The 24,651-nt window shown below is 42.6% G+C and overlaps 1 protein-coding gene across 6 annotated transcripts in view; it reads right to left on the bottom strand.

Annotated features, from left to right (window-relative positions):
- The window catches only part of IRF2 (interferon regulatory factor 2), a 142,559-nt gene that overhangs the window by 60,874 nt on the left and 57,034 nt on the right, over positions 1–24,651 (bottom strand). Inside the window, exon 1 of one of the 6 annotated variants that reach the window (XM_069493169.1) lies at positions 14,901–15,072. The exons of 1 other annotated variant lie outside the window; for it this stretch is intronic. The gene's annotated coding sequence lies outside the window, so the exon portion shown is untranslated. Of the gene's footprint in view, positions 1–14,501; positions 14,560–14,900; positions 15,073–15,526; positions 16,181–24,651 lie in introns of those variants that run through there. 4 more of the 6 variants (XM_069493172.1, XM_069493168.1, XM_069493171.1 and 1 more) reach the window with 4 other exon arrangements.

The following is a 24,651-nucleotide window of genomic DNA, read 5'->3' on the forward strand; positions in this document are numbered from 1 at the left end:
TGGCTGCCACTTTTCCTTTGAGGATTTCCTTTGATTGGTCCCCCACTGCCAGTACACTGTCAATACAGTTACCTGTCGTGGTCGTCGTCTTCGCTGTTGTAGAGCCATCCATTTCAACTCTATGTTCAAATCAGGCCGAGCTCCAACACACAAACTATAAACTTATGCACTATAGTTTTCACTAGTTTGATTCTATTCATGGAATAAACCATCTTGATTACCAATGAATTCCAACTGGAAAAGAAAGCCAAAATTGCTACCCACTCTAAGAACAGGAATACCCCCGAAGCAAGCAGACATATCTCCCCTGCAAGATCCAGAATTATCTTCAAATATTTTTGAAAGATACTTACTGCCTCTCAACAATTTCCAAATGGCAGCCAGAAGAAGTTGGATTTGGTATCCTTTGTATTGTCACTATTTGCCCCTCTCTGCCAATCCCTACAGGACCACAATGGTTTCTCTCCCCCTCCCCACTGAAGCCTAATATGGTAGAGAGAGCTCAGGTTTGGTGTCCAGAACACCTGGATTCAAACCTCACCAGGTTTGAAACTGCTCCTAACCATAGCTTCCTCATCTATAAACAGAGATCTTAATAGCAACTTGGCAGAGCTACTGTGAAAGGAAACAGATGAAGAATAGTTTACATTGGGAAGAAAATTATGAGATGAGATTGCATTGGTCTCCCCCAAGATTCGCGAGAGATATTTCAAATAGCAGAGCCAGTGCTTCACCTAACTGCAGGTAGCTAAGCCAGCTCATTCCACAGGGAGCAAGAGAGTATCCAGGGTCCATCTCTGGGATAGAAGCATATCCTCCACCCTGTGCGGTGCTGGCCAGACTAATCTTGCCAAACATCTCATCGCCTTGCTGAAAATCCTTCAGTGGCTCCACAACGCCCACTGAATAAAATCTGGACTCCTGGCCACACTAATTCACCCCCCTCCAACCTCCCCAACCTCTTCTCCTTTCCTTCCAACCTTATGATACAACCAAAGCTCATAGCTTCATGTACTTGAAAACAGGCTTATCGCTGTACAAAGCCCTGTGAGCAGGCATCTCATCTCACTAGTGTTTGAACGCCACCCCCCCCCCCAAGTATCAGGCACAGAACCTTGCACATAATGATACGTAGTGATTATTTATTGATAAGAAAGTAGATGAATCCCTCCTAAAGAACCCACTGGGGGCACGGAGTGGGAAGAACAAGCAGATATTAACTATATCCTGTGACCTATAAACTTATTACAAACAAGTGAAATGCGAGGGAAACAAAATGACTGCAAAAAGCATGCAACCTAAAAAGGGATAATTTTACTATTTGCATGACATTTTATGGGTTAACAAACTTTAGAATCACATTCATTCAAAAAAAAAAAAAAAAAAAAAAAAAACTTGACAGAGCCAAGCACGTGAAAAGCAGTATGCGCCAAACGTTACACAAAGCTCTGTGGAGGAAACGGAGTTATTGGTTAATGGGTATAAGGTTTCTGCTTGAGATGATTAAAAAGTTCTGGAGACGGATAGTGGTGATGGTGGCACAACACTGTGAATGTATTTAATGCCACCGAATTATATACTTTAAGATGATTACAATGGTAAATTTTATGTTATGTAAATTTTACCACAATAAAAAATAAGAATAACTTAACATGCATTTAGGAATTCACTACTTGCTGCCATGGTTTCCCTCAGTCCTCTTATGCACAATAATTTTTCTTTAATTCCAGACAACTTAAAGTATTCACTATGGCCAAACACATACACATACACACACACACACACACACACACACACACACAGAGAAAATGATGCATTTTCAAAATTAAATAATTAGGGCCAATTTCCCCTTCCTAGGGATGTGCTCTCAAGCCCTGTGAGGACAAAGCCTTTCCTAGTCATGCAAAGACCTGGATTTTCCCAACACAACCTCCAGAGCGACTGAGGGCAGGAGTACTTACTCAGCAGCACTGCTGGTTACAGCATCTACCCCCAGGGAAAGGGAAGCAGACAGTGGATTTAGTTTTCCTGAATGACAAAAGACACCAAACAGCTCTACATACCAAACTGAATGTGGAAGAATTGTGGAAAAACACAGTATGTTGTTTATGGCTATTTTACGATCTACTAAAAATCTGCTTTTCAAAAACTAAAATGTATACACTGTCACATGAGCACTGTGGCTTCCCCTACAATCTGAGCCGACCCCATGTGGCCCATGGACGAACTCTAAAAGGGATTCACAGGTACCTAAAATCACTACTGGGACTGTCATCTTAGTTGCCTAATTGCTTGATTCTGTTTTGTCTATCTGGATAAATTAGGATCCTGACTATAAAGGATCGCAGATCCTCTACCTACCTAGCCAACTCAAATCCAGGTTGATTGATTACTTTTCTTCCTTTTTAGACTTCCCTGTACATATAGTTAGCACTGAATAAACATCCATTCAATAAATGACTGAATGGGTGAATGATCAGAATAGTCAATTGTTTCAGTTCAGCACCCTTCTCCACCCTATCTCCCAAACTGCAACCTGAAAAAGTCATAATGCATTAAAAGCACCTGTAAGACAAGCAAATCCTCTCTGATAATATTTTAAATTCACCCTGACCTCGTGAATCATCAGTAATGACCACACCCCAAAGTGGAAAGAGCAGTTCATCGACATTCCCTCCCAGGGCCTTCCTTACAGACTCCCCAGGTTTCCACCTTCACTCTGCAGGGGAGAGAAGAAAGGGGATGGTGGCCTCACTGTGGGTCCTTAAGAGTACGAGACCACCCCATATCCCCAGGTGCGTCCTCAGGGGCAACAGCCTCCAGTCTGACTTCTCTGACCCAGGTTTCTTCCTTCCTACCTCAAAGACCTTAACGTTAAAGGTCAGCTAAACAGAGCTCATGAGTTTGAGTTTTCCCATATGAACAAAAATCCCAACGTCCCAAGAGAGAGTCAATAAAGATTTACCTTCAGGATTATTATTTTAAAGTGAGATTATACTTTTCTGTTCTTCTGTCAGTTGCAAATCCCCAAACCTACTAGAATTCACTTAAAACTAATCTACAGTGTTTTCATTGGAAGAAAGCAATCAGGAAAGCTCTGACCCGCTGAGCAGCTGGGAATTTGGTTGCTGGAAGGTTTGGTTTAGTCTTTATTTTTCTAGCTGCTGGCCCTGCTAACATGATTCCGTGAAGGTCGCGTTTAATCTTGCAGAGAAAAGCTACCTAAGCAGTTCTTAGGTAGGCTTCAGTAAAAATAAATTGCCTTGGCTCTGTGGATAAGTCTGTTGCTTCAACCCGACAATTACAGTCAAAGAGAACAAATGAAGGCAACTGTAAAATACTATACTTGATTTCAAAAGAATTTCGCTGCACAGACATGATGGACTGTAACTGTTTGTTAATAACAAAGTTATTGTTAATAAGGAACCCATGGAGAAAGTAGCAGCTCCCAAATCTATCTCCAGGTGACCACCAAATATAGCTTATTTATATGCATAAGAAGGCATCAGTACCAGCACTGGAACTTGATGTCAAAGGAATGGACTGATAAGATTTTTTTTAAAGGTTTAAAGGTCTGGGTACAAAAGAGAAAAAAACAAACAATTTTTCACCTTCTTGGTGTTGGACCTGTAATACAAAGTGACAAATCCTGATGCAAAGTGACAAATCACAATGTTTATGTGCTCAATTCATATACCACTGGGTTTCTAACACAAAGTAGGTCAGTGCCCTCCCCCTCTTGCTGGAATTCAGACTTCCAAGCTAGTCTTTGCTTTACAGCTGAAAATCAAATCAACAAATATTTATCTAGTTCTTAACGTGTATCAAGTACTGGTGGGGAAGGCAAAAAAAATGGACACCATCCTAGTTCTCAAAAAACCTTACTGTGTAAGTGATATAAATGGGAAAATCCAAGTAATCAAAGATTTTCACAGTTCATCAATCTAGAAAAAATTCATCAATATGTACATAGTTAATCATCACCATAGGAGTGGCGAATACAGTTTGTTGCTTCAGTGGAAATTCGGATCATTTTATTGTTTTAGGCTAAAGAAATCAGGCATGGTTTGTGGGGAGAGGCACAAGGAGATTCCTGCAGTTATGACCAAAACAACCACCCTAACTCTGCTTTCCTCCAGTCCTTTTAGGTTTTGTCTCTGTATTAAAACAGTCCCTTGCATTTCTCTTCATACCTTGTCTTATTTCCTAACCCTGCATCAACCTGTATGGCAGCCGCCAGCCACATGTGCCTACCGAGCTCCTGAAAAGTGGCGAGGCTGAATCAAGACGTGCTGTAGGTATAAAAGACACTGGATGCTGAAGACTCAGTATGAAAAAGAATGTAAAATATCTCATTAATATTTTTACATTAATGGTGTACCAAAGTGATAATATTTGGATATAATAGGTTACTGAGATATATTACAATTAATTGCACCAGCTTCTTTTTACTTTTCTAAGTGGCTACTAGAAAATTATAAATACACATGTTGCTCACACTGTATTTGTATTGGACAATGTTGTCCTAATCAATACTTTTTTTTTTTTTTTTGGCTGTGCTTTGGCATTCAGCCTCTGAACTCTTAACAGTTACCCTCAACCCTAGTTTCATAACAATCCAAAAATGTCTCCATATTCATAAAAGGACCGAAACTCTTCTAATATTTTTTCAGCTACAAATTAGGGATCAGGAGTCTTCTTCAGTTGTGAAAAGTCAGAGGCCACACTCTGATTAAGTCAGTCATTCTTCAACAGGGGACCTGTAAAGGTGTGGGAAAGGGTGGTAATAAAACTTCCCTGGGTTCCTCAGGGCTCCTGTAACACGCCGTAGCCTCCTGAGACGCAGGAACAGGTATGATAGCAAGATAGGGAATGTACAGGATATAAAGATAGGGAATGTTTGCTTTCACCTCCCCTACAAACATTTTACTCTCCATATACCATGAGAATTAGACTGCAGCCATTTATCTAAGTTAAATGCTCTTACCCAAGAGGGCCAAATAGTTACAGCCTGGACTAGGTCCCTAGTTTAAGTTCCCAAGGTGCTAGGGAGACCTATCTCCCTATTCATTTATTTCAAAAGGATGAAGTTCAGACCTGGGGGACATCCCTAGGTTATAAAAGTCTTAGGTTCTAAAAGGTTAAGATAAGAACCCTGGATCCTTTCCATCCCATCTCCAAGGAGCAAAGGTTTCCTGTTTGTTTGTTTTTTCTCTCACTCTTTCCCTGTGGGAGGGGAGAGACTACAGAGTGTAACCCACTGCCCTGTTCCATTAATTTTTAGCACTGCCTGAGGGTCTAGGTGTAGGGGACAAACCTGCAATGTCACTCTGGCTGTAGCCCTGGTTGTAAACATCAATAAGAAACTCTCCTACCCAGGTGTCCTGTGCTTCTGCAGTCTTCGTATTTATAAAGGACGTAACTGTGAAGTGGGTAGTGGGTGACGTCTCAGACCCTTCATGTTCTTGACAAAACATCATGTCCCAACCTCGCCAAGGAGCCACCAGTCTGTCTTCAAGTAGCAAGAGCTGTCATGGGACACTTGGCACCTTCTAGCACTGGCAGGAAGGCCCTGGTTCTAGAATCTGGTCTCAAACGTGAAGGCAGAAAGACCCCGAGAAGGGCCAAGTCCAGCACTACATCCTCCTCAGCTCCCCCCATTTGCTTTTCCTAATCTTACCTCTGCCGGAGGTGACGTCGGAAAGAACACAGTAGCACTGTCTTGAGACTATTTTTCTGGTTAAAAGAGTAACTGTGCTTGCTATTTTAAATTTGGAAAATACAAAAATGTTTCAAGGATAAAAAAAAAGCCAAACACCCACAATTCCACCATCAAAATGATATGTTTTCTTCTGGGATTTTTTTAAATGTTGTAGACACAGATACACACATACATTTTAAAATAAAATTAGGAGCACAATTTAATATCCTTTTTTTCCCCCATTCAACCAACATACATCATAAATATTTTCCCATGATTAAGTAGGATTCCAAAACATGAATTTATAAGCCGCCTATACTCTGTCTGGACGTGTCATAATTCATTTGTGTGTGTCCTATTGTTGGATATTTAGGTTGTTTCCAAGTTTTCACATAACAAAAGCTAATTCAATAAACATCCTTGTACATAAATCTTTGCTCCCATCTCTGGTTACTTCACGTAAGTAGGTTCCAAGAAGCAGAATTACTGGAACAGAGAGTTTAACATTTTTAAGACTTTAAGTCTATAACACCAAGTTAAATTCCAGAAAGTTTATTTCAGTTGTGCAATCCCACTACAGTCAGTGTGGAGTACTAAAAGTCCCAATCCGTGACCTGCAGCACCCACTCATGGCATTCACATGTCAGCCTTAATCTGTGCCATCTGTGTCTTTCTTCAGGAAACACAGTGTTGGCCCATTCTATTTTCCTGATTCCATAGTTACCCCCTACAATCTGAATATCCCAATTACACTGATTTGATCTTTACAAATTATGTGAACATATTAAATTATCACATGTACCCTAAAAATACGTATACAAATATATCAATTATGTATCAATTTTTAAAAATTAAAATTCTATATCCGTTAAAGGCCTAGTATCCAGAATCTACAAAGAACTCAAACAAATCAGCAAGAAAAAAAAAAAAAATAAAACATTAAAAAGTGGGCAAAAGACATGAACATAAGTTTTTCTAAAGAAGATAGACAAATGGCCAAGAAACATATGAAAAAAATGCTCAACATCACTAATCATCAGGGAAATGCAAATTAAAACCACAATGAGATATCACCTTACCCCTGTCAGAATGGCTATTATCAAAAAGTCAAAAAACAATAGATGCTGGCATGGATGCAGAGAGAAAAGAATGCTTCTACTATGTTGGTGGGACTGCAAATGAGTACAACCTCTGTGGAAAACAGTATGGAGATTCCTCAAAGAACTAAAAGTAGACCTACCATTCAATCCAATAATCCCACTACTGGGTATCTACCCAAAGGAAAAGAAGTCATTTTATCAAAAAGACACCTGCACTTGAATGCTTATTGCAGCATAATTCACAATCGAAAAGATGTGGAATCAACCTAAGTGCCCATCAATTCATGAGTGGATTAACAAAATGTGGTATATGTATACCATGGAGTACTACTCAGCCGAAAAAAAAGGAATAAATTCATGTCTTTTGTAGCAATTTGGATGGAAGTGGAGACTATAAAGTAGCTCAGGAATGGAAAAACAAACACACCACATGTTTGTTTTTGGAACTAATCAGTGGGTACAAATGGGCACAGAGAGAAATGAAAGTCATGAGAAATCAAGAAGGGGGAGGAGGGAGGATGGAAGGGGTAAAACCCCACCTGGCAGGTACAATGAACACTACACGGCTGGTGGGCACACTAACAGCCCTGACTGAAGCATTATAAAAGCTATCCATGCAACAAAAACATTTGTACCCCCTTAATATTTTGAAATTTTAAAAAAAGCTGCAAACTGCAAGAAAAAAGAAAAATAATTGAATGGAAATGTCCATACCGCTCATTTGATATTTTGTCAATGTGTTTACTTTTAATTAACCCGAAGAATACCACAAATGTGAGCTTGGCCGGGCCTTTTGAGTTAAAATCCATATTGGAAAAGAAATAAACCTCGAATGTCCTGCCAGAGGTATTTAGAAATATATTCCTCACAAGATTAAAGCTGAAAGTCCAAAGTAACTGCACTTTATTCCAACAATACAGTTCAGTGAAACTTTGTTATATCAAACATTTCCTTATACTTCACATTCATTAAAATAGAAAAGGCCTCATCTAAAGGCTTGTAAAGTGACTTTTCCTCCATATAATATTTTCCTGTATGTAATGTTCAAAAATTGTAATGCCCTGGAAAACATTACAAAGGATTTTCCTTGTTAAAACAAATGAAAAAAAATTCTTTTTAATTTTTTTAAAAAACCCTCGCCAAGGAAGACTAACACGGCGGAAGGGAGGCAGACCCAAGGCAGCTATTACAGTATTTCTGATAAATTTTATCGACATGTATCTTCCTCTGGGAGCCCAGGGCTGCCTCCAAAGGCAATTTTAGATTGAGTTTGGGGCCTCACACAGTGGGTACCAATTCCTCCATCCTCAAACAGCACTTCAAACCAGCGCAGCCATAAATTCTGAGAAACGCATCGTTAAGCAAGTTTGTCATTGTGGGAACATCATACCTAGATGGTATAGCTACTACACGCCTAGACTAGGTAGTACCCTCTATTGCACCTACAAACCTGTACAGCATGTTACTGTATTGAACACCGTAGGCTGTGGACAACTGTAACACAACGTGTATCTGTGTATCTAAATATAGAAAAGGTATGGTAAAAATGCAGTATTACAATCTTGTGGGATCACCATCGCATATGCCGTCCGTCATTGACCAAAACGTCATTACACAGCACATGACTGTACCTCTGAGTAGCTTCAACCATGCCCAAGTGACAACGCTCACAGTTTCGTGTCTCCTTGTATAAAGTCAGCTGCTGCCTAGCAGTTTTCCCATCGCACTTTATTATCCCCAGGATAAAAAGGTCTAACCCCAGAGTCAGAAACAGAGGGTCCTCCAGCCTTGCAACTGGTCCTTCAGTTACTATTAACTGACCACCAACTTGCTCCCCACACCTCCAAAACTCTTTCAATGATATCTGTGCAAAGGGAGAAAATCCAGCTGCCTAATTACCTCTTCTCTCTCTCCCATGCAAGAGTTCATGAGGCACTCTTCTACTCCTGACTTGTATTTTTCTTTGTCATCACCCCACGCCCCAACTCTCACTTTCCAGCACCCTCCCATTCCTATCCTGTACCCCGCATACCCTATCACCAGCATAATTTTTCTCATCTTCTTCAATAAATCTAGGGGAAGAAGAAGAAAAAAAAAAAAAACCCTCTTTCGAAAATAACAAGGTAGGCATTACTTGAAATAAAGCAATCGGTATGCAGTTTCTCCCCAGAAGGTCAACCACATGAAATGGGAAAACCAGTAGGATTCTAAGCTTGTGGGGCCAGGATGGCATAGTCCACCCACAAAGTACTTCTTTGGATCTTCCAAAACCCTGACACTCATAAACTCAATACGAACAAATTAAAATGTAAACTCATCTTTCCTTTGATCACATTAGGTGTGCAAGTATCAAATGTTATTAAACAGCAACAGATTATTAAGTATGCCTGAAAAGAAAGGATTTACAAAGATTACATAGCAAGTAGTTAACTTTCAAAAATGTTTATTTAACGAAAACTGGACAGGCTTTTATCACATAAAATCTTAAATTAAGATATTTTGTTGAACTAAATTGGTCTTGCCCTTGAGATAAAAATACTTAGACTCTATCATCCGAAAAAAGCCTCAGGAGCCTTCTGTTTCTCATAGGGAAACATTCTTTGCTCAACTCTAGCTCTTTCCTGCTTATCAGAGCTGAATACTGAACTGATAAAAGGGACAATGAGCCAAAACAGAAACAAAACAAAGTAAAGCAAAACAAAACAAACAAAACAAAACCCGTAACTCTCTAAGGCCTTCCTGGACAAAGAAAGAAACTCATAAAAGGAAGTCCTTCTTGCCTCTTCAAAGTGGAAAATTCAACACAACCATAACACAAATACCATTTCTGTATGACAAGCAAGGTCAACTTGGGCAGAGCCAACAGAGGTGAGCACAGGCCCCCTGTTCAAAGCACCGTTTGTAATGTGGAATCAGGCTCCAGCTTTTGCTTTCCTGCCCAGCACGGCCTGTGAGCCTAGGGAAAGATCAAAGATTCTGCCCTGGGAGGAGATCCTTGAGTCAGTGGTTCTAGGCTTTTGCTCACACACTTGAAGGGAGTGGGGGACAGGCATCCAGCACACAGTGTGACAAGGAGGTTTCCCATGGGGCAGGAGGGGCCAGGAGAGGAAAAGCTGCAGACAGTCTCTAAACTTAGGGCCCTACATGTTTCTGAAAGTCCCCGCTCCCAGGTGATTTTGATAACACACCTAGGTCCCATCCCCTAAGGATGACAGAACTATCTAACCACATTTTAAGATGTGAAAACTAAGGCCCCAAAGGGGGAAGTAATGGCAGAGCTAAAAGTTGACTCCAGGCATCTAAGTTCCTGCACCATCCACTACAGAGTCTTGTACATAGCTGGGTGTCAACAAATATTTAATAAGTAAAATAATGGCACAATGTTTGTGTGCATTTAAGAAAATAATTGTATGTTACTACATTTAACAAAACTATCCATTTAAAATAATTGCATGGGGTCCCTGGGACCCTAGCAGAACTCAAAGTTACTGATGGAGGGTCCTTGGCTAGTTTCAGTCCCTTGGGAAGCCGAACAGGATTTTGAGTTTATCTCACAAAGCGCTGCCCAGGCTGTCTGACACACAAAGTATGTGTACTTTCAGCTAGACTGAGACCCACTGGATATGATGATACTAGTTTTCTCAAGTCAATCAGGAGTTCTGACTGGAAGTCTTATGTGTTTCTGAAAAATAAAAATGGGCACATGAAATCTTCCTAAATAAACACAATTTGTTTCAGAGACAGTTTTTCAAAAGATGGAGCTTATGAGGGGGAAGATCATTTTTAAGGGACCCTTGAAGGGAAATGCCAGAGACCACAGGCCTGCTGCTTGCTCTGAACCCACAGGGCCCCAGACAAAGTCCCCGGGATAGGGCTACCGCCCAGCATCACACACCTGTGGGCTGGGTTTCCTGGCTGTGTGTTTCCCTTGGAACTTTATAAAAAATACTGGCTTCAGGTTTAAATCTGGACCTTATACACTGCTAATCATTCTTTGTTGATAAATAAAGTTTAATTAAACCTCCTCACCCTCTTTTCCATCAGCCACTCCCACCACCAAAGCCACCCTTCTACTCAGCCCACTGGGCATTAAGCTGGCATTACATACCAAACATTGACCACACCCAGGCCAAAAGTGGGGCACCAATAGGGCAGAAAGAGATGGAAAATCCCGGCTTCCTACCCCTATGTAGGAAGGAACATGGTGTCCCATACAGATGCAAAGAACAGAATTTTATTAATAACCCATATTTCACAGCAATTTATTTTATTTTTACATATTATTTTATGCATTTTATATATTATGCATATATACTATCAATGATATTTACTTTCACATATGTTCTCACATGTTATTCTCACTTATATAGTGTTGGGCACACAGTAAGCATTCAATAAATGCATGTGAACGAGTCCCTTTAAAGATGGTAGAGCAAAATACTGAAGTCAGCCAAGGGCACACCTGCAGTAAGAAATAATTATGAATTGAAGAGTCTGATACTATAGTGAAGACAATTCAGACTAAAGCACAGTGAGGCTTGGGAAGATTTTCTTATCTGATATAAAGAGGGAAAATACATTGGTCCGATTACTGTTATTTCCATATCATTTGGTCTCCATGGATACCACCTAACTTTCCTTCTGACAGGAAAAATTTCAATGACAATATTAGATCTCATTGCTAAATATTTTCTTGATACTTTACATAAAAGTTATTCAATGTTTAATTCCTTACCATTATTTGCATACTCAAAAATAAAATCCCCTCTTGTGGGAAATTCTCTAAGAGAAAGATACAGTGTAATCCAGGCGAGTTTCCCTAGCTTCTTTACGTTAATAATAATCTGACAGAATTTTGGAAGTTAATGCCTTACACATTTGTAGATTGCTGTAATTTATGCAACTGTTCTTTCATACACAGTATTTCAATTGTTCACAAAAGCAATCCTATGAGATATACAGTTAAGTATTATTTCCTTCCATAGAACTAACCCCAAAAGGTAACTACTGTATTTATTTTTTGTTGTTTATTATCAGTTCACCAAAGAGAATGCAACCCTGAGTGTAAACAGGTTGTCTTTCTTGTTGTCAGTTGAATACTCAGAGCCTACCACTGGGCCAAGCACATGGTAAATGTTCTACAAATATTTATTAAATGTATAAATAAATTCCCTTGTCTACTTTAAGCCCTTTTTCGTATGAGGCACATAAGGGAACCATGACCGAGATACCCCATTTACATACAGTTCAGTGTTCTGCTCATTATCAAAAGGAAAGTATGTGGAAATGCTCTAAAAACAACAGAGTTTATACTAGATAATGTTAAGAATAAAAATACAATATCCTTAACAACATAAGAAAACTGATACACATCAAATGTTGAACGTCCAAAGTTTCAAATTGCCACTACTAAGTTTAAACATGTTTAGCTCCGGTATATTGAATATTTGCCTATTAAAGTATTTCAGAAAGCAGAATAAGAAAAAAGTGGGACCATGGTTCAGACCTGTCATTACTTTAATAGCGACCACTTGTTTGCCACAATTTGGTTCCAATCTGACTACAAATCCTTACTTCCGATTACGATGACATTTTTACAGGTAAGTCTGATACATGTGGAATTATCTCTAACTTTTACAGGTCAACAGAAAAAAAAACCTCATTGAGAATGAAATATGTAAATGTTTAATTTTAAGAAGCAGTTACAAATCATAACATACAAGAACTCTTGGATCTAAGTCAAGAGGCCAAAAGCTAACCTCTTACACAACAGGCTACGTTATAAATTCTAATCATTCACTAATTACAGTGAAATTCTGGACTTTGCCATATCAATCAATAGATGCTCCAAGGTTACTCCTGGAGATGCCAGTTTAAGTCCCAAATATTCCATCTGCTAAAGTTTCCTCAGAAAAAAACAAGTTTGTCCAGGACTTTTTAGGTTTCTATTTTCCCCCAAAAGAAGAACAAAGAAGGGTTGGGAAAAATCAGTGAATCCTGAATATGGGTACGTGAGAAAGTTAAACAGGATCACCCTGGGGCCTAGAAAGGGAGCCAGCATCTGTCCAGCATCAAGACCATGCACCACCTCAGCCATACCCCAGCCCCTGCCTGCACCTGCCCGGAAGCACCAGAAAGTGCAGCCTGCTAAGTTCCAACGTTACTTGCAGGCGATCCGAAAACTAATAAATGAGTGCAGGCTTGACAGCAGCCTTGGTGATTCCTGAAAATCCACAACAGGAAATTTAACTATCCTCCCCCCTGCCTGGCCATTCATCAAAAGCAGACCGAGTCACTGCCACGGGGAGGCCAGTGGCAGGAGACAAATGCCAGCACCACTTTTCCTCATTTAGAAAGACTCGGCGTTTTCTTATTCCATAACCAAGGACCAGGAGCAGCTAGAGGGAGGAGACTGAAGAGGGAGGGGGTAGGTAATATGTCCCCAAGTTTCAAACACTAACGGGTTAGAAACGAGTGAAAGCCACCCCGCTAATATGTGGCTACCTGGACTACCAGTCCCACGGGTCACATTTACAGCCGTTCACCAAGGGTCCTGCCTACGCCGACTGACCCGGGCGTTGCGCCCCGCTCGGGCTGCCAGCCTCGTTCCCTCCCCGCCCCCCTTCTAAGGACCGGGGGCAGAGGGAGTTGCCAGTGCGCCCTGGGGAAGGGGATGAGTTTCATCCGAAGCCCTTCCAACTTGGCCAGGCTCGCCGAGCCCTCTCGGGCGCCGGCCCCCCGGCCGAGCACTGGGAGCGGGCGGACGCCGCGATTGGCCGCGGCCGGCTTCACTCGGTGGGCGAGCCCGGCTGGCGGGGCGGAAAGGAAGTGGCGGCCGCGGCTTTGCACCAACCATGTTCGGCCAGCCGGCGAATGTCACCCGGCGCCCAGAGCCGGGTCGAAGGGCACGGGGCGGGCACTCACGTCCCCACCCCGCCGCAGCCCGCGCCCCTGGACCCCAAGGGACCCCGGCCCCCATGCCTGCCCGCAGGGCGCCGCTCTGTCCCCGGAGGCTCCCCGCCCCCACCTCGCCCGCTCCGTAACCGAGGCGGGTCAGGCCCAGCGCGCGAGGCCGGCCCGGGGGCGCCTGCGGGGACCCGGGGGCGCACGGCGCTAGGCCGCGGCCTGGGCAGATGACCCCTGGGCGCGGCGCCCTACCGGGAAGCGCCGCCCGAGCCCCTCGCGCGCCCCGACAAGTGCAATGACAAAGCCCCAGGGCCAGGCCGGGCGCCGGCCGGCGGGAAGTAGGACGCTGCGTCCCTTCCGAGCGGCAGCGGCGGCCCAGCCCCCAGGAAGCGGGGCGCGTCGGCCAGGCCCGGCGCCCTGCCGCGCTCGGAGCCCGCCCTCCCGCCCCGGCCGCTGGCACCAGACGCCTGCGACCCTACCCCTAGCCCGGTGGCGGGCGGGCCCTGCGACTGCCGCGGGGCGCCCCATCAAGTTTCCTTGGCCGCGGCGGGAGGCGCCCTCCGGGCCAGGGCGCGGGCAGCCAGGCGGACGGCGGGTGCCTGCTCGGTGTGGCTGGAGGCTGCCCGCGGAGAGGCGCCGCCGCCGGGCACCGACAAGGACCCGCTCCCCTCCTCCGGATCTGCTGGCGGCGGTGGCTGTACACACACACACGTGCACACACACACACATACACACGATAATTTTGTTTTAAATGAGGCCCGACTCCAGAGGACCTGCACCCCCACACACAACACCTGGGGCGCAGAATCACACTGAGCAGGTCTGTGTCCATGGAGCCACCTCTCCGCATCTGCGAATCCAAAAGTGAAATTAAACCTCCACCAACCTCCTCCTCCTCCTCCCTCTCTACCTCCTCCTCCTCCTCCACCTCCTCCTCCTCGCAGCCTCAGCAGCCCCTGTAGCAGCAGCAACAGCAGCAGAACCTGCTTCCCCTAAAATCAGATGATCCATAATCGCGCCGACTGTTCCTCCAAAAATCGGTATTAATATTTATGAACCCCGGCATTTTCCGTCTGCAAAACACCGTGTCAAAGCATCAGGACACGCATACACACACAGCCCCTCCAGCCCCCATAAACATGCCCTCAAGAGAAACACACGCACAGTCACAACTATTATTTGAAAAATGTTACCTCTCAGTGTGCTTTTTTCACGCTACCAATACAATTCCGCAAGGTATAAGTGTTGCTAGGGTGTGTGAAATGGAAATGAAAGCCCGTCAGTTGAATAATCGCAGGAGCAAAACTAAAAGTTACTCCCCGGCTTGCCTGAGAACAGTCCAGATCGAAAGCAAAACAAGGAGAGGAAACTGCGAAGAGCTGAGGATGGAAATCCCCCCACCCCCCGCCCTCCTCCCGGCCTCGCTCCCTCCCTCGCCTCCCCTCTCCGCCCTCCTCCCTCCGCCCTTCCTCCCCAGTGTTTGTTTCAAGCTTGTGCAACCGGGAGGTGGAGGCGGAGGGAGGGTGCGAGCGGCCCGGCCGGGAGGTGCGGAAGTTCGCCGCCGCTGTTCATTGGCAGGCAGCGCCGCTTTCATCATTTCTCGGAAAAGTCAATTTCATTTTCACTTCCCCACGTCGCGGCGGCAGGAGCAACAAGCGGCAGCTCGTGAGTCTGTGGCTCGCGCGCAGGAGCTCTCCCCTTCGTCGCGCGCACACCCGAGTGGGGGTCCTGGGGGCGGCGGGGCGCAGGCTGCGGCTCAGGCCAGAGGCTAGTGGCGGCAGTGGGGAGATGGGGCCAGACGCTCCATCCTAAGGGTTACCTGAAGGTTGCGACGTAGGGACTAGGAGGGCGACCCATCCAGTGAGGAGGGCAGACAGATGTAAGTGGTGTTGAGAACCGCTGTTTTCAGAGTAAATGAAAATTCATGTTGCAACACTGCTCACAAGAGTGAAAGGAGCAACCAATCGAAAAGACGGCATTATTTGGAATCTAATCAGTGGTTGAGGTTGTAACCATTTCATGGGCTGCTACCCTCCCTGACACCACTTGGCGCTCGGTTTAGGAGCGAGGACGATAAGGAAGGCCTGTCCCTTGTAAGTCACAGCCAAACACTGCAAGAGTAGTTATCGCCTGCCCAACAGAAGTTCCCTCAGTGCAGGGTGAGATGGGCAAGGATGTGAGTTGCTTTTTCTTAAAGACGTCTTGGTCTGGCTGGTCCTGGAGAGGCTTTATACTGTAGCACTTCCAGCCAAGTTCAGATTTGGCCTCCTTAGCTTACTAGCTGGGCATCCTTGCCCTCAGTGTGCAACTGAAACCGAAGGCCTTGGTTTTTCCACTTTGCAGTAAAGTTGAGTTAAGTGAGAGAATGCATAAGGTACAGCGCCATGACAGGTGCCGCAAGGCATACAACTTCCTTGGGACCTACCCCTTTTTGGTCCCTTGCCTTAAAAGTAGAGATTCCCATTTAGTTAAATGGTTCTTCCCCACATGCAGTTTCATCAGTCTTCTCCCAAACTTCTCTATCCAACAGAGAAAGTCCCTTCCTGGGAGATCATAACTGTTTACATGTAAACACTTGCCTAAAAAATAACTCCAACACTCCTCTTTGTAACAGAAGTGTTGAATTCTGTGGACTGGAAAAAGAAAAGTATCGAAATATACATGCCTAGTAAGGAAATAGCTGAGGGTTTAGGATTCTGTTTTGTGACTGTAGTCTCAGAAATAGATCTCATATACACACCTTATCCCCTCTGTTATAATAATACTATGTGACACAGCCAGTCACTTTCTTTTGTCCTACAGCAAGCAATTAGAGTAACTAGATACAAACTTCAGGATCCAAGTTAAAAAATCAATAGCCGTTCTTTTTCTTTTTTCTTTTTTTCTGTACCAAAACTATTGTCCTCCTTTACTTTCCCTGGAGTAGAAAGAGGAATGGAGAAGGGATGAATGCAAAGGTGTCACCTTCAACTTCTCCCTCATTGCCCATATGGGACTCTGCTCTCACTTCAGCAGCCCCCACTCACAGGCTCCAGAAGTGAAAGAAATTATGTCTCATGAGACCAGCTAATGCCGCCTCCCTTGTGTCTGTGAAAGGCAGCTGCCTCAGTGGTGTGATTTCAGGGGAGTCAGCCAGGGCTGACCCACAAACCTCTACCCTGCATCCTCTGTTGCCATGCATGAGGCTAGCACTGGAAACTCACTTGCTCCAGACTGTTGTGATTCTAATCTTGACTGCCCAAGGAAAATTGTTTCAGAAAAGGGCACTGCCCTAATTATGGTCCTGGGGGTGGAGGGGAGAGAAGTTTGTTGTTGCCTTATTTATTTATTTATTGGTCATACATCCCTGCAGCATACATCCAATCAGTTGTATCCTATTGACTTACTGATGCTACTCCCGACTGTCTCTGGACCTGGCCCATCCCCAGTTGCCTGCTAACTGCTCCCTGTCTGCTGCCTTGGATTCTCCCAGGCCAGCAGCCACACTACTGCCCAAGTTCAGTAGAAAATTAACTTCAGGTAAAGCACAACTCCAATCCTAACTGCCCCTCAAAAGCCTCTCTGTAGACTTCAGAATAAAGGCCATATTATTTGACAAGACACATAAAGTCCATTGTAATCTGGCAGCAAACGACTTTTCCAGCCTCATCTCTGCCCCACAAGCCCTGCAGCCCTCCTCTGCCAAACCAGCTTCCATTCCTTTTTGTAAAGCAACAGAGCCGTCCACTTGTTCATTGTTTTGTCCTTAGTTAGCATGGTGCCCGGCACAAAGGCACTCAAATATTTGTGAATTAATAGTTATGTGCTCTTTTCTTCAAGTTCTCATATTTTAGACTTGATCAGAGCCTTTGTTTTAGATCTTAATAGCTTTTTAATGTAAATGCAACTCATATTTACTGTACAGAATTTGGAAAATACAGGAAAGTTGAAAGAAGAAAACAAGCCCCCTGATATCTCACCAGTCAGGAATATAACTGTGGATATTTTATGTATTTCCTTCTAGTAATTTTTCTAAAGAGCCGTTTGCAATCCTCTTCTACTCGGTCTCTCTGTGTCATTTAAGAATGCTGACTGTGCTGCCGGCTCTCGGCGATGCCCATGTGACAGCCTTCTGTCCTATTCTAGTTCTTGGCTGGCTTCTCTTCTGCTGCCAGCCCCCTAAATTATGGTGTTTCCAGGCATTCTATCCTCAACCCTCTTATTTTCTCATTCAACATGCTTTCTCTTTGGGTGCTCTCATCCACGCCCAAAGCGTCAAATATCACTATTTGGTGATGCCTCCAAAATCTGTAACTCCTGGTAGCTCTGGACACATTAACTCCTAGACACTCTTCGGGTGCAACAAATTATACATGTCCAAAAGTAAACTCAGAACATTTTTCCCACAACCCTTTATTGCTCCCCAGTATCATAGACTCCCTGCTTTCCTGAGCCCCTGGAGCTTCCTGAAGTATGGGAATTCTTCTAATTTTCCAGGCCCCTAAACTCATAAAACATGGAATGAATTTCACTCTGGTCTTATGCCCTTGCTTGCATGTCACTGCAAACCAGAAATGTAAATATGACCCAAAACATCCACATGGTACTGATACACACAGTCAAGAAGTATTTCTTAGCCTTTTGATGAGACGCATATAGTTATAGATCTCTGTGGAAAATGGATCAGTATAGCAAAATACAACCTTTTGGGAAGTCTATGTAAAAGTAACCTTTGCCATACCAAGAAAATCTGACCAAACACCTTAGTCTAATAGAAAAACTGTTGTTTGAGCAGTCTTGTAAAGTGCAAGTAGAGTGATCTCATGGGTGAAGCATGTTTATATGCCACCTGTGGAATGGAACATCCTAAAAGGTCTACCTGGATGCGTTAGGACCGATTTCTTTTCAGGGGAGTCGGGTGAGGAAAATGATTACTTGAACATGGGCATACTGCATTCTCTCCATGAGTAGATCTTAACTAAGGAAAAAACTTAAAGATATGTTCAGACTTAATCCCTTTCAAATGAGTTTTTAATTTATTTTTCTAATAAATGAGAGATGTTTCATAAAATAATCATTCAAGTCACAAACATTTGTTGAGTGCTCAGGAAAGTTTGTCAGCACTGGGGATACAGCAGTGAACCAGACGGATGAAAGTCTCTGCCTTCCAGGAAGTCTTCTTACCGCCTAGTAAATTGATGTGCTAATTTCCATCGTAGCATCCCAGTAATGGCACCAGCATCATCTCCATCTATAATCACGGCCTTTAGAACTGTACGTTAAAGTTAGGAATGTACACTATGATAGCATATTAACTAAAGTGTATTTATAGATGTGATTAAATCAGGGGGCCCTCGTGTCTGTCAGCTGATGCTCCAGTTTTCTCCAGGGTGTCACTGGCACCACTTCTGTCCCGGCCTCTGAGTCTCCACTCTGTGGTGCTGTAATTCACGAAGTTATAAAAATCATGGAAAACAAGAGTTCCACACTTGCCAGAGCAGTTGGCCAACACAAAGCCATAGATAATAGTCCTGCATTGCAAAGAACATTACTGTGAAGTCTAAATTGAATAAACATAGAGCCAAGTTCAATTTTCGCTGAGGCAATAGAACTGTGATGAAGTTGAAAAAGCCTTCGGTCAAAGTCCAAACATCATTGGCATCAAGCTGGAGAAATCCTTGAGTATTTTTGACCATTATTTCATGTAACGGTTCCTTCCATTTTACTAGGAACTCCAAAATGAGGGTCATTTTGTTGCAGTTATTCTCTGAAAATCATGAATGTAAATTGAGTAATATATTGCCCAGTCCTTAGTAATAAATATGCATTTTGTCCTGTTCTGATGAAGAAAGGGAAAACATACTCTCTAAAATTTCCAAGATTTGTTTATTTGTGTATGTGTGTGTCAGTTTTTCTTGTCCTGTGTTTTCAACTTTGAAAACTTCATGAATTGTTTTTTGGCGTAATTTCCCAAATGGTTATGGTATATTCATGATTTCTCTATGGTAACAAACTACAAAGTAGTCCTTTTACCTTTAAAGGCAGATGGAAAAAGTGCTTATAGTTTTGCCTTGAAGTTCTTTAGAAAGAATCACTGCGATAGTTTTGGGTATTGAAGAGATTTTAAAGAGATAAATTTCAAATTTGTAACCTAAATACAGGAAACTACTTGTTTCTCTGGCCATCTGCATATTTGAAGAAATTTATTAATAGTGTTTCTATTTGTTTTCTTATTTTAAAATATTTAATTGTCAAATAAAGACTAAACATATCCCAAGTGAACAACATGATGATTTGATACACTTACATTGTGTAATTATTACCACAATCAAAGTAATTAACACATCCATCACCACCCCTTCTGTACATTAGATCCCCAGAAATTGTTCATCTGGTAACTGAAAGTTTGTACCCGTTTTCCAACATCTCCCCATCTCGTCCCCAACCCCTGGCAGCCACTGTTCTACTTTCTGCTTCTATGAGTTTGACATTTTTGGATTCCACATCTAAGTGAGATCATACAATATTTGTTTTTCTGTATCTGGCTTATTTTACTTAGCATAATGTCCTCTGGGTTCATCCATATTGTTACAAATGACAGGATTTCCTTCTCTTTTTATGGCTGAATAATATTCCATTGTATACATATACCACAATTTCTTTATCCATTCTTCTTTTATGGACACTTAGGTTGTTTCCATATCTTGGCTATTGTGAATAGTGCTGCAGTGAATATGGAGTACAGACATCTCAAGATACTGATTTCATTTTCTTATTTTTTATTTATTTTTTTTCCCTCATGTGCTACTTTATATGGCAAATAATTGAAACATACCCTTGTGGTCTCAGCGAGGAGTTTCATCCATATCGATGCCTCACGTGTCCTGTGGAAATGAACACGCCAGACACTCCAGCACACGGCAGGAACCAGAAATCTTAAGCACTAACCCATGTCTTTCCATTCCCCATGCCTGGCTCCAGGGAAAGCCCATTTTTTTAGAGGTATACCCAGAAGTGAGATTGCTGGATCACACGGCAGTTCCATTTTTAATTTTTTGAGGAAACTCCATACTGTTTTCCATAATGGCTGTACCGAGAGATAGTCCCACAAACAGCATGCAAGGGTTCCCTTTTCCCCACACCCTCACCAACGTCTATCTCTTATCTTTTTGATAATAGCCATTCTAACAGGTATGAGGTGATATCTCATTGTGTTTTTGATTTGCATTTCTCTGATGATCAGTGATGATGAGCACTTTTTTGTATACCTGTTGAGTCCTTTGTACACCTTATATGGGGAAATGTCTATATAGGCCCTTTGCCCATTTGCTACAACTTTCACTATTTCTCAGTAAGCTCCAAAGTCACAGCGTATGAAGTTTGATGACATTCAGTGTATTTTCTGCCTCCTCAAACTTCATAGCATTTGGAATGATACACCTTTATTCTATTTGAAAATGTTTGGAACTTTGCCAATCAGAAAGAAGAGTGTCATAAAACAATGGATTGAAAGTACTTTTTAAATTCTCTCACTTTCTCGACAAAATTCATCTCCACTAAACCCAAAATGTGCATAGCAGTTCACATACATCGCTCTCTGCCTCTCTCTGCTCACTGCCTCATTCACCTTGGACGTGGCTGGGGGACATCTCCCGCCCATGTTCCTGGAGTGCGTGATGCTCCGGACTCTGCTAGCTGCTGCGAAGGCAGCAGGCACCAGACCAGACCCCTGCCCCCGCGCAAGTGACGCTTCAGGGAAGGGGAGGGCACCAGGCAAATAAGCCAGCAAACCAGTGCAGTAGTTACAGATCTGTCCACCGCACTGCAGGAAATAAACACGAGCTTTCATAGGAAATACTGAGCCATCTCAGTGGTCAAGGAGGCATCCTCTGAGAAAATGAGATTTAAGCCAAGAGTGAGAAGATCTTGCATGGTTTGCTAGGGCTTAAATGACAGAAATCTACTGTTGCCCAGTTATGGAGGCTGGAAGTCTGAGATTAAGGTAGCCACAGGGTTGGTTCCTTCTAAGTCTGTGGGGGAGACTGTTTCATGCCTCCTGGCTTCTGGTAGTTTGCCAGCACTCTTGAGCATTCTTTGGCTTGGAAACGCATCACCCTGATCCCTGCCTCCATGCTCATATGCCATTCTCCCTGTATGTGTGTCTGTGTCCAAATGTCCCCTTTTTATAAGGACACTTACATTGGTCATATTGGATTAGGAATCCACCCTACTCTAGTATCACCTCATCTTAACTAATTACATCTCCAACTACCCTATTTCCAAATAAGGTCACTTCTGAGCTACTAGGGGTTAGGACTTCAACGTGAATTTGTGGGGAGGGAGACAGTTGAACCCACAACAGGTACCAATTGTGCGAAGAAGCACCAGGCTGGGGGAATAGCTGCGACAGAGGTCCTGAGAAGCAAAAGGGTCTGGCGTATTCTGGGAACTGGCAGAAAGTGAATGTGACTTACAGTTGTGAGGGAAAGGAGGATATAGCTGTGGTGGACAGGTGGCAAAGGCCAGATGGAGGGGTTTGCATTTTATTCTAAGAGTAAGGGGGCCATTTCAAAGGGTTCTAAACAAGACTGACATGTGGTTTTAAAAGATCAAATTATACATTTCCCAGTTGTCTCTTTAACATCAATGAAACACAAGGATTTCTTTTTTTTTTTTTTTTTTTTTTTTTTGAGACAGAGTCTCACTCTGTTGCCCAGGCTAGAGTGAGTGCCGTGGCGTCAGCCTAGCTCACAGCAACCTCAAACTCCTGAGCTCAAGCGATCCTCCTGTCTCAGCCTCCCGAGTAGCTGGGACTACAGGCATGTGCCACTATGCCCGGCTAATTTTTCTATATATATATTTTTAGTTGTCCATATAATTTTTTTCTATTTTTAGTAGAGGTGGGGTCTCGCTCTTGCTCAGGCTGGTCTCGAACTCCTGAGCTCAAACGATCCACCCACCTCGGCCTCCCAGAGTGCTAGGATTACAGGCGTGAGCCACCGCGCCCGGCCGCAAGGATTTCTTAATTTGTTGATTTCTCAGAAGAATTTGCAACAGTTCTTTCATTGCCCTCTCAGGCTATTGCATGATGAATTTACTGAGAAACACAACATATTTATGATCTGAAATAATTCAGTCTTTTTTAGTCTACTTTTGAATTCCTAAGTCAAAATATTTATTCCCTTTAACTCTTGAATTTTCATCTCCATAAGTAAATAAAGTTAATTAATGACCTTTTATCAAAAAAAAAAAAAGAGGACTATTCAACTGTGGATTTCAGGCACACACTATTTTCCTCGTTCTATTTTGAGTAAACAGTAATAATTTTCAAAGATTGGGTCACCACAAAATCAACATTTGTTTCAAAATTCTAATGGTTTCAAATGTAATTAACTTTTTTGATTCCAAAAATTTTCAGATTCTTTTCCATAAGAAACTCCTTGTGTGATAAATATTTTTTGCAAAACTGAATTTTTGTTGGCAAAACAATCAGCATAAGTAAAACTTAATGATTTGCCTCAAATGTTTTGTAATTTCTAAGTAAATACTGGTTTAACACATTGACTGCCACACTAGAAAAAAAAAATTTCCCTGGGGCCACACTGTTTTATTAGAACAAAATGATCCTTTCTAATTTGTTATTTTTTATTGTTTTCTGTGCATGAGTTCTGTGAGTTCTCACAGAACTCACTCACTCATTGTGTTGTGTTATATGCAACACAATCCACATTTTTAGAATTAAATTGTCGTTATTAATTGTACCAATAAGAACATCAACAAGTCAACAAGTAAGATTTTCACATACTACAGGGTTTTGCATGATAAACCCCGGGATCAAAACTGGCGTGAGTTAAATACAACTCACATGGCAGTCAATGTGTTAAACAGCCCATGACATGTCTTTTTAACCTGGAACTGTAGATACTGATTTTAGGGACTACACCTTTTCAACCAAAGAAGGTCTACTTTTTTCTGCTTTACATATTGAAATTCTAAGTATGATGTCATTTGGAAAAAAAGATTCTGTTGCTTGAAAAAATAGAAAAACTATCAAAGCCACTAATAACAACTGTTAGTTTTACTTCATTTTTAGATAATTGGCGATAAAAAAGAAAACACAGCCAACCAGGATTGAAACAAGAGGCCAGGCATGGTGGCTCATGACTGTAATCCTAGCACTCTGGGAGGCCAAGGTGGGCGGATCGCTGGAGCTCAGGAGTTTGAGACCAGCCTGAGTAAGAGCGAGACCCCGTCTCTACTAAAGATAGAAAGAAATTATCTGGCCAACTAAAAATATATATAGAAAAAATTAACCGGGCGTGGTGGCACATGCCTGTAGTCCCAGCTACTCGGGACGCTGAGGCAGTAGGATCGCTTGAGCCCAGGAGTTTGAGGTTGCTGTGAGCTAGGCTGAGGCCATGGCACTCTCTACCCAGGCAACAAAGCGATACTCTGTCTCAAAAAAAAAAAAAAAAAAAAAGATTGAAGGAGAGAAAGAACTATGTACACTAAGAACCATCAGGCTGTGCAGGTGTCAACATGGCGGGGGAAGCTCACGTTGGCTAGCCAGGCAGAGCCAGCCACTTTAGAGATACCAGCATTATAGGTGCATCATCAATTGAGTTATGCTCAAATTGTCCCCATTTTTCATTGTTTTTATTTCCTATCTTGATGAGGACTTTTTGTCTTTTTAATGATATAGAACCAACAGAATTATGTCCAGTTGTTTCACAATGTATGTGGTTGATATCATGCTTCTGTAACACTTTCTGACTAAGCTTTTTTCCCTAATTGAGAAATTGAAGAAACATTATCTCTGACTCTGTCATGGCTCACAATGCTTTTAAATATCTTGCCACATATACACTTTTTTACTTGTTGACATTTTTGCTTATTTTGAACTTTATGCTGGTGGGAAATATTTAGCTATACATTGAAGGTAAAAGGAAAATAAAGTTTTCTAAG

Source organism: Eulemur rufifrons, chromosome 18 (genome assembly GCF_041146395.1).
Source record: "Eulemur rufifrons isolate Redbay chromosome 18, OSU_ERuf_1, whole genome shotgun sequence".
Lineage (NCBI taxonomy): Eukaryota > Metazoa > Chordata > Mammalia > Primates > Lemuridae > Eulemur > Eulemur rufifrons.